Here is a 12,046-nt window from a genome sequence, read left to right on the forward strand (position 1 = left end):
TCATTACACCCAAAGCTGTCCAAAGGAATAGAAACATACATTTTAGCTGCAGACGCTGAAAAAAAAAGTTTGTGTGCTTTAGGTCAGTGCGAAGCTGACTTCCGGTTCACAGCGGAATTCAAACTGCCATTGCCTTTTCGCCTTTGTCCTGTGGGGCACTTTGCAAGTCATCTGACGATTTAAAAAAATCCAAGAGAAAGTAAGCCTTAATCACAATGGCAGTTTTGGGGGGATTAAAAAAGCATTTTTAAAAATTGTGTTACTGTTCCTTTAAGATAGGTTTGTCTTATGGGTATGGGGACTGGCTCATTCAAACAAAAGGGAAAAATGAATCCTTATTCACCAAATTATAAATCTGAATAGTAGATCCACAGATAGAAATAAGATGTAGTTGTAGAAAATAAGGGTGTTAAGCTGGCCATACACGCACCGATAATTTGTATGATATTCGGTGCGTGTATGGCAAGTCGGCGAGTCAACCGGTATCGCAGGAGGCTGCTGATATCGGTCGACTCGCCATAGAAGGCGCCTGAGCAAAATCTGCTGTCAGGGCTGAATCGGCAGAAGGAGGTAGAAATCCTATTGTTTCTACCTCCTTATCTGCCGTTTCAGCCCTGAAGGTTAGTGGCGGGTCTGACGATCTTTCGTGCGACCATCGGAGATCGCAGATTGCCATGTGTGTGGCCACCTTTACTGTTATAGCTTCTTTTAATAACCCACTGATCAGATATTACAGGAGCCCAGGATTGTGATATTTTAGGGAGAAACAGTGTTTGGATGGTGTGACAGAGGAGCAGATAAGGTGGCAAAACCAATAATTTGTGGGTAAAAAACTTAATAATGAGGGTTATTACCCAGTAGATGGAATTTCCCTTCCCAAACTGCATTATCTCACACATACATATAAAAGCCTAACTAGAGTAATGTTATTGTGCCCTGTTTTAAGAATTTGGTCTTTTATTTTGGGTGTATCCTCTTGGAATCCTCCTGGAATCATTTCAAAAGATTTGCAAAGTTGAATTCCATTACTGTACTTCCACATCAAATTGAACACTATAAAATGATGAGTGAAAAAGTGACAGTATCTATATTTGATAAAATTAATTTTGGTCATCTGCAGTGACAAGAGCTTTATCATCTTCCCTGAATTCAGGCCTGTTTGCATAGTTAGGAAACTGCTTACCCTTTGTAAAATGAATCCTATGCTTACATCATTGAACTTGTGTGTATTGAACTGATTTGTTTAAGAAGTCATGTTGTTCTAATTAAACTAGAACATGCATAAAGTCAAAATGTAATGTTATTGCACTGATTTAATTTAACAATCTATCTCTGTTTCCTAGCTCCCCCATATATTGTACTATAAATGAATTGCAACTTTAACAATTAGAAATACATTATAAATTACTGAATTAGTTATTTTTCAGACACTGACTCTCCATCTTTGGTTTGTCTGTTAGGACAACAACCGTATCTTGTGCAGCACATAACTGCTCTAGATATGTTTTTTCAGCTTGACCTTGTTTTTATGCGTTGAGAGTTTGCAGACGTTTTGTTATTATTGTTGGTTTGAAATCATAAATCCTAAAATACAGACTTTACGGAAACAGCTCAAAGCATTTTATCCGAATCTTGTCTGTGATTGGTCACCTGAGAAACTGAACTTTGGAAATGGAAAATTCCTTTGTTGAACATTTCAGATATTTGTAGACAGAAAATGACTGCAGAATTGGCTAAGGTACTGCTTTGGTATTTCGCTGAACATTTTTGAATTCTCTATGACATCTTCAAAGCTATGATTGCACGGTTACTGAGAGCACAAACTACCTGGAGCAAATTTCATAGGATGGCACTGACAGCTAAACATTATGCATCAAATGCATAGTGACAAATTAGAGCTTGATTTAATTGGTTGTTTAGTTATCCCCATGACACCCAACTGTTTCTGTTGGCACCAATTTCACATCTAAATTATAGTGGCAATTTTTTCCCTCAGATGCCTGAGAAGTGCATCTCATTTAAAATGTTAAAACCAGAGCTGCTAAGCATATCTCTAAAAAAATCTCTTTGATATTTTTGCCATTAGCCTGTTATACTGCAGGCCAGTTTCTTACCTGTTATGTAGACTTCTACATTTGTGTTTGCGACACATGAAATTGTCTTCTTAAGCAGCAATTTTTCAACTAATGCTGTTAAAATAGTAGAAACCAAACTTACACATTTCAAAATAGATAGATATGAGCAGGAATATTTGTTGTTAGTATGTCAATTTCTGTTATCCCAATACATTTTATGAGGCTCTGTCTATGGGCCATACTTCAGATTTCATATTTGCTTCCTGTGATTAGGAAGGCATTGAAAATTATTTCACTTATGTCAACTGCCACAACATCTGTAGACTTTAATGTCAGCCAATTATTTGATCATATACAGACTGGAAGTCTGAATGAGAAAGCTTCAGGGCTTGACCTGCAATTTTTTTTTGTTTTGTTTGTGTTTATAGAGAAAGGAAAAGCACAGGAAAAACCCTGGACATTTGTTTATTTGCCGCTTTATTCTGATGATTGTCTTTTACCGAGCTATTCACTGCTTAACAAATGTATATTGAACTACAGTTGGTATGAGCTTTTATTATTGTCTGTATTTTAAATTCAATCTCTCAATACATGCTCCACTTTGATCACTACCAGTCAAAGCCAGTATGGGCTAGTAAAATATTAACTTCTTACTTTTTATTAAAAGGAAATAAAATACCTGCTACGATATCCGTCATATTAATTCTTAATTCAGTGCAATCATTATGGATTATTCTATGTAGCCTATCATCACTGATACCTTCTTATATAAAAACATTCACAGATAATCTGGAACAATGTTACTTTACAGAGGATCTAAAACTTTCATGTCATGATGAAAAGCATTTGACTTAATCTTATATATTAGTAGTAGTTAATTTAACTCAGTTTAAATATACAAAAATTATGGTATAACATGGGATAAACAAAACATACAATGTACAAAAATAAGCAGTTAAAGAACCCTGGGCAGAAGTATCTAGCACCTACTACCTTAAAATCACCTAACTGGGTATCCATTAAGACTGATTACTAGGTGGCTGAAAAATAGAAATGTGTATTTTAATGCTATACATTATATATAGGCATCTATCATGGACACCTGACACTATAAGAGGTAAAATGTGCCCAAAATGAATACATATAGAGGTGCAAGGATTCAGATGTGTATTAGGACAATGCTGAACTGCACATTGCACGAATACCTCATGGGAAATTAATGTGTGTTATTGCTCAGCAATAAATTAACATCTTTATAAGTTTTGATAATTTTTTTGACAGTCAGGAATGTTTTAATAAATACAAAACAGATTGAATTGCCAGGAGTCCTTCTGGATTACCCAGGTTGATCTTTGATAAATCAGCCCCCATATGTCCCATTTAACATAGTTGTAGCATAAATACCTTATGTTGTTGGGGGTTTTTTTTCAGATTATTATCAGATATTTATTAGCCATAAATGTCAACTTTATTTTTTTTTGATTATTCACTATGTCTCTCAAACCTATCTTGAGTGGCAAATTAGACTGGGGCTTATGGATTACGAAGATAATGTAAAATGACAAAAGATATTAACATCCCATACTTTGGGATTCTAGAGGATAATTCACCAAGAGGTGAGACAGGTTAGGTGATTTGCAAAATAATCCTTACTCTTTCTTTCTCCACTGAAATGATTATTAACTAAAATAACTTTGATTTCCTAAGGGCTCAGCCAAATTTTGCCGCTTTTTAGTCACAATAGTTTTCTCTATCATGTTTGATAGAAACAAGTTTTAGCATATGTCATTCAAAGATTACCATGTAGGGCTCTCATAAATTGGGATGAATAATGCACTGTGACCAATAATGACAGATAAATTAGAATATTAATTGATTTTCATCCCTGAGATAGATCTTGGCAATCTGGCAGATGCCGTGTTTGCAGAAATGAAAGCAAGCAGCTTTTCTCTGTCATATAATATTCCCACATGCTAACAAAAAGTAGCTGTAATAGCAGTTGGTAACATGTCATTAAATTGGACATGTACAGTGAGTAGCAAGAACAATGCATTTTATAACCCAAATGCAGACTAATAATGGTTTGCATGAGATAAATAGGAAATCAAAGTGACTTGTGAGATTTGGAATTGCTTCATTTATCACTTGCTGAATTTTTTTCTAGCCATTCTAGTTTCAAGATCACTGAAGATGAAACAAACTACTTGCGCATTCCCTTTTGTTAGGCACCTTATAATCAATAAATTCTGGGTCAGTGAGCCCTGCTTTTCACACAAAGGGCTGCCATATTAACTCTTCACTATGCAAAAAGGTGCTTTATTACATGTGTTTACATCTTAAAACCAAAAAATAGATGCTTTAACCTTCACTTCAGGAATTATATTATATTATATTATAGGCAGGATTGATAGCACAAATACAGTCCAAGAGTTCAGAGCTGTGTGTGTCCTACAGTATGTGTGTAGCAGGAGGCATGTGAATACCTTCTGTCTTATATTTGAGAAGGGCTCTTTTTAGCCTATCAATCCCTAATCACTGTGGTGCCTGTAATTAACATCCAACTGTATTATTGCATTGAACTTACTATAGCTGCAATATACTGATAGCTTTTAAACAAGAATAACAGTTAAACAGACATTGTATATACAGTAAACGGGCATTACTTTCATTCCGGGGAGATACAGTAAATGGGCATTACTTTGATTCCGGAGAGGTACAGTGCATCACAATGTGCCGCTTACCATGTATGCCAAAAATTTGAAACCTGAAACTGTTACATTTTGCATTTGCAATTACATTTGCTCAAAGTAAACAATATTGGAAAATATAGCAAATAAGTTAGCATTTGTTCCATGTTGCTGTTTATTCTTTGATTTTTGTGGAGGTGTAATATTATGAAGCAGTGATTAATTTGCAGTGTGAAAGGCATACTTTTGTTCTTGATGTTGCACACATATGGAGGCAGTACACTGAGTTTTTCCATCAAGTAAGTTGATTAAAAAAATGAAAGAAAAATATGTGGGATGAGGATGGCTGCCAGTTTTAAGCTGTCAAAGTAATGTGTAATCTTCAAGAGTGCTAGTTATTTCATAGTGAGAACAATACATTTAAAAAATTAGTATAGCAATTTGGATGTGTCAGATTTTGATGTTTCATTAGTGTTACAAATTAATTCTGCAGTATGAAGAAAAACAAAATTGTGTCTAAAAGAATTCCTCTTAACATATTTGATAAAACTAAAATGTAGGGTTATGTCATTTTTGTATAATACTGTATATTACATTTTTATAATACCTGTATATTAGTTATGTATGTGAAGAGACCATATATTTATTTGACATACAGTAAGGAAGACTGCTTATCATATTGAAACCAAGGCAAACTTAAAGGTAATACAGAGGTCAACTGTGGATACAAGGGCATGATGCTGTGCATTAAATCAACATGAAAGGCAATATAGACAACTTCAGTTAGTTATATAAAAGGCTAGGGCTGAGGATTATAGACCTTACATGTTCAGATCTTCTTTTCAGCTAAACATTTATATCAGACCTACTTAAGCTCATAACAGCAGAAGACATATAAAAAATTAATAAATCAACTGCTTAGAGCTTCCCTAGTTAGACCTTCATCACAGTCTTGGAACCTATGATGTTGCGTTTGAATAATCAGTGTCATCTGTGGTTATTAGTGTTATTTATTTGTATGTATTTATACAATTAGTTATCCTCAAGGAACACAAAAGTAATCCATCAACTACTGCTTAGGATGTTGGCATTTATTAATTTTTACCTACATTAACCAATTATGGCGCCTATTTATAGATGTTAACATTGTCTGCATATGTTACTGCATTCTGCCTATACCAGTCTAATGGTCAACCAGTGAAAAGTTTTAAAGTAATGCTGAAAATGAAATGTAAACAATCTGTGTTGTCAAAGGCAGTTTCAAAGCAGAAAACAAACAAAAAGTGTGGGAATACAAACGTATTCTAACTTTTAAGACAGACAGGATTGAATTTAGGCTATAGATTTATGGCTAACTATCAACACTAGGAACTGTTTTACAAATTAAAAAAACAAAAATGTGTTAAGATAACAAACCACTAGAGTAATCTGTAACCTATTTGTGCCTGACTTGTGCCTGATTTGAACCCCTTTGCATAACCCACCACCCCATGTGTCTGTTTCTTCGCAGTCACATTTTGCTTGTGTTTTTACTTTTGTTTCTCCCAGTGTTTTGTGTTCAAATGCTGTATAGACAGACAGACAGGTAGGTTGCTGTAATTATCATCTTAGTCAGCCAATAACGGTATCACCTTTACACAATTTGTGTTAGGCTTCCTATCCAAAGTTTTACCCTATAACATTTTTGCTTTCTTAATAGAAGGAAAACATGAATTTGCTTTCTCATTGGGCCTCACAAATACATACCTTATAGGAGGCCTTTTACAGAAACTTCTTAGTTTTTTTATATATTTGATAATAATGGATAATAATTTGTAGACAAATGAAATTTTTACCTACATGCATATTCAACATGTTTTTGCTAAAACTCACTGGTCAGTGACTGATTCCATTTACATTATTTTTGTCAACATCTGTATGTCAGGGTTCTTGTTTATGAATTCATTGCTGTGTGAGATCAATCACAAATGCAAATGCAATCACAAATTAAAAAATGAAGAAAATCAGCCAGAAATGATTAAAATAATAAAAATGTGAAGGGTACACAATGTGTAAAAGGGCGTTTAGGGTGAAACCCAAGATAGATTGAATCTGTTCTAGTAAAGTAAAGAAGCAGGATTTAGCTAGAAGTATTTTCATTACATGAGATGACAGCATCTTAGCCTGTCTTATCTGTTCTTGTAATAGAACATCTTTTGATTTCAGGCCTTCAGCACAGCAAGTAAATGTAAACAAACATCAAGTGATAAAATGCCATTGGGAAACAAATCAGCCATTACACAAAGGCTTGCTTTAAATAATGATTTACTCAATTTAAATAATCTTCAGCTTTCGTTTGACTTTTTTGGCATTTTGGGATGTAATTCATTTACAACAAGTGTCTGCATATATGACTTTGATCTGGCTGAGCTAAATTAAACAATGCATTGATAATAATAAAGTATCTAGTAGAAATAAGTCTAAAGCAACTGGGCTTTCTCAGTTTTCTTGAAAAGGTTTCACCACTCCAAGTGGCTTCTTCAGTTCAACTGAGTGGTAGAGAATTTCCCAGCATTTAAACCCTTAAGGGCATTATAGTCACAGACATCCAATCGCAATGGTTCTATTGAATATTGAACTCAGTTAGGTGTTGGCTGAAATTCACAGAAGGGTGAAAGTATGATCCTTTTCCTTCAGATGTAGATAGACTGCTGAGTCTTGTCCTGAGGAGTTAGCCCTCCTATGTTGGGCCATTCTCTTACAGAGAGGTTGTTTTGCCTGCCCAGTGTATAAGGCTGAGCACTCTTCACTACACTGGACAGTATAGACCACATTACTCTTCATGTGCTTTGGTGTTGGGGCTTTAGGGTGCACCAACTTCTGTCTCAAGGTGTTGCTGGGTTTGAAATACACAGAAATCTGATGTTTGTTGAAAACATATGGGATGATTATGTTACTTTGCCTGTTATGGCCTTCCCCTCTTTGTGTTTGTCTGGTCTTTTTGCTTTGACTTTGTTTTGATAAATGCCTTTTTTTTAAAATATATATGCTTCACATAAATATTATTACATTGTCTTGGGTATAACAAATGTGAAGAAAGCTTTTTAATTGCAAAATTCACTTGTAACAAAACTCTCACTGACCACCATAAATAAATACTGTCACAATATCAAAATATCACAGTACCACAAGTGCAACCAGCTGGTAACTTATTAACAATAGATCGAGAATGTCAGTTGATTCTCTTGTCCAGTTACAGTTAAAAATAACATGGATCCTTTCACCCATCTCTGCGAAACATCTAAAAATGCAATAGAGTGTACCTCACTCCAATGTGCCTTGTAGGGTTCTGACTGATGGGCTATTTGCAGGACATCTTCCTAAATAAGTTGGAGTTAAAAATGTCCTGAATTTGTTACTGTCCTGTAGCATCTATACTAATCTTCACTGACTTCTTGCTGCACTCCAAGAGACAGATTTATTGTTAGTCAAAGGCCAGATTGTAGCTACAGGGTAGAAAAAGCATTTTCTTACGCTGATATGCCTTAGTCTGACCTTCAATCAATAACACATCTGCCCCCAAGAATCACCTTTATATCTATATCTCTCCATGTCTATCTCCTTCAATCCATAAATGATATGATATTAAAATATATTACACTTGGTCATTGTGACCGTGATCACTACAGATTTTTTGGGCAAGTACAAATATGCTTTGTGCTTTGTCATGTCATAAAACAAGAGGATTTTTGCATAACAGGAAAATAAAGCAAACATGACTTTTCTGAAATGACTGTTTCAAATTAATTTAAAGAAAAGTAAATAAAACTCAAGTAAAAGGGATGTTTGCAAATGAAGATAACAACCTTGCAATTAAGTATTTAATAATACTTTTACATGCCTGGCTAAATTATGCAGTTTATAGTATACTTTTTTTGTTAAATGCTTATCCTAGGTAATATGTCTTTCTTAGCTAGTTTATGTACTTTTTGGCCCAATAATATGTTTTGTTGAAGCCATTAACATCTCCATTTACCTAATACATCAAAACTACTACTAAGCATTGGATTTGAATACATGGAAAATGTAACCTAATTTGTTTTCACTGAACACAAAATGATTTAATTGGATACTTTGCACTGCATGAACATGTTACTTTGATCATTATTATGAAGTGGTTATTGCAGAAAGAGTCTCAAAGACAATTATCAGCTTTCCTGTCAGAATTCAATTATGATCCTCAGTGAGAGCATTTACACTACAGAGTAGATTTATAGCTCCTTCTGCTGAAGGTCAGGGGTAGGGCTATGGAGCTAGTGGTAAATTGCTGTTGATTTAATAAATTGCCATTGCCTTCCAACAGTCTTATTGTATTCAACCAAAAAACCTTAAGCTGGTCATACCTTTGAAGATTCACTCATTTGGTGATCTTCTGGGCCAAATCAGGTTGATCAGGGGCAGGTAAGCTGCTGACAAGGACTGAAGCAACCAAACTGGAAGCTTAAATTTGCCAACTTTAGTAAGAACAACAATAAGGCATTTACACACATACAAAAAAACCCCCACAAAATCCAGAACAGATTTAAAAACCACCTCGTTTTGCATTTATTAAAATTCAAGATTGTATTCAAGGAAAACACAAATATACTAAAATATTTTTTATACATTCAAGATTTTTTGCCTTTCTAAATGAAATGATTTGAATTGCGTTTGTTTCATCACAACAAAAAGGAAGCATGACTAGTGATGAGCAAATTTTTTTGGCAGACGTGGATTCGCAGAGAATTCCCGCATTTTGCCATTGGTGAATTGTTTTGCGAAACTTCTGTGACACTGTCATGTAAAAATGGGCACGGTTGCATCAAAGTTGGCGCAGTCGCGCCGGCGAAATGGGACAGATTCACTTATCACTGAGCATGACTATTCTGCCTAGGTTTTTCTTAAATATGATAAGTGTTCAAAAACAAAAAAAAGAGTTTGTTCTATTTTTTTTTCGTGGATTTTTTCTCCTCTTAAAAATTGAAAAATCTGCCTCCCAGTGTATCAGGGTTCTAAACATGTTGCACAGATATCTGCATACCTGATATGAACTTCTGACCAGTATTCTGAAATAACAGTACTCTGTAAAGATACTTTTAAAAGCACTGTGACAAAAAACTGTTTTGACAGCAGTAAATAAATTCAAAAGACAGGAGGAATTGCTTCCAGGCAGTTGTGCAATCATGTTGATCCAGCCAGCTGAGACTGAAATCTAAAGGAAAAATAGGTGAATGTGATCCAACTGAATAACTCTTTGGTTGTCATGTAGATAATAGATGACATGGGCCCAACTCTGCTTCTTTTAACATTTTTACTTTACAAATAAAGTGACTGTCCAGAATGTCTCATGGAACAATACCTTTAATGGACACAAAGCCTTTTACGGGCATTTCAGAATTGAATCAAAATTGTCAATGCAGAATTTACCAATATCTAACTATTATGTATTTATTATTATGTACAGGCTACATTGAATAAGAATACAGTTTTATTATAGGTCTTAGCTCTATGTTCCTCACAGGATATCATTACTCGAGTAAATCTTTAAGAAATACTATCCCAAAAATTTGAAAATGAGTAGAGAATTTAAGGTGAGAAAAAAGTAACACATTTAATTGAAGCCAAAATTTCTTGCTTGCAACTTCTATTTTCATTGAGTGTGACATCACTTTCACAATCTGGCAGGGGGAGCGTATTTAGATCTGATGCCTATGGGTGGCACTGGACCTACATACAGCCTTGACTGCGTTGGAGATTTTGTCAAATATATAATAAAAGAGAGAGCCCAAAATAACTGCTTGAAAAAAACAATTTTCATTCTAAAGTTTGTTATACCTACGCCTGCAACTAAATTGCTGTGTCCTGATGCAGTTGACCCTGGCAAATTGCACAAAGTTTGATGGTCAGTTATCAGTGGAGCTATTCTCTTGTATGAATCCACAGTGAGAGTGTCTGCATTATGTTGCATTACATTTGATAGTTCAAATGACAGAAAATAGCTGCAGCATACATTTTGGCTTTTCTTCTTTCTACACAGTCATCCATTTACAGGATTTTGGCTTATACCAGATGATGACTATTTCTAATCAATAGAATATGAGACATTATATCAGAGAGAACAGGGCATTGGCATTTTATACTAACATTTGACTGGGTAAAGGCAAGTATGGGTATAGCATATAATGAATATCTTCCATTTCCTTTTGGTGTCTTCTTTACCTTTCTATGGGGGGGGGGGTTATGTTCAGAATTTTAGATTGTCAGCATAATTAGGTAGAGCACGCTTTAATTCCTGCATTGTCCTTTGCTCTTTATTAAAGGGTCTATTTATTATGTTGTGTAAAACAAAATTAGCTAAAAAAAACAAGCTGTGTAAAATAAATGGTAAATCTTGCCATCTGAACAACATATTTTGTGCCGTTATCTTACGTAAGTTCCGGCAGAAGAAAACACTCATTAAAAAATTACACCGTTTTTTACATGTTGAAGCCTGGCAATGTGTGGCAAATTTTATCGCCATTTTTTTCCACAGCATAATATAGAGGCCCCTAAGTGTATACACCCATTTATTGTACAGCATGGTGGAAAATGTTAGTGCTTTATAAAAATGTGCCAATGTTAATAATATAAATAGATGTAAATAATAATGGTAATACTGTACACCTTGCTACCTTGCTATTTAGTAAAGAAATGGTATGTCACACATAAAACTCTACAGAAATTCTACAGAAAACTGTTTGCATTTCATTTCTATATAATTCCATGCTCACCTCTTACTAAGCAGAAAATTATAAGTGACAGTTTAATAATTGTCCAGAAATGCTGCTGATTTGAGCAAATGACTGGAGGAATTTGTTTGTATAATAAGAATTAAGCAAATGTGTATGGCATCTTATGTCCAAGAAGGATGTTAAATCTTGATGAGTGTAAACATCACTTTTTCTTTGTAAGGTAAAAAGCTGCAGCAAGCTATGGAAGGTGTTCATTTTCTTTCTAAAGGCTTCAATTATAGCTTCAAGCAGCAATAGTCTATACGGTTTCTTGCAATCATAATTTCCACTCCATTTGGCTACTCAGAGAGAGCTATTTTCCTGTTTTCATCATCTAGTTTCTATTGTGAATTACTGGCACTGGCATGTCAAGCTTGATTCTTCATTCTTTTTAGTATGTATAATCTCAGCAAAAAAAAGACTATCTCGGAGCTATCTGAAAGGTATGATCGACATGGAAAATTACAAGGCACAAAGTAACAGGCATTGTTAGAAT

At 34.6% G+C, this 12,046-nt stretch overlaps 1 protein-coding gene across 4 annotated transcripts in view; it reads left to right on the forward strand.

The window, feature by feature from the left end:
- syt1 (synaptotagmin 1) overlaps positions 1–12,046 on the forward strand; it is a 269,823-nt gene that overhangs the window by 178,962 nt on the left and 78,815 nt on the right. The window lies entirely within an intron of this gene.

This window comes from Xenopus tropicalis, chromosome 3 (assembly GCF_000004195.4).
Source record: "Xenopus tropicalis strain Nigerian chromosome 3, UCB_Xtro_10.0, whole genome shotgun sequence".
Classification (NCBI taxonomy): domain Eukaryota; kingdom Metazoa; phylum Chordata; class Amphibia; order Anura; family Pipidae; genus Xenopus; species Xenopus tropicalis.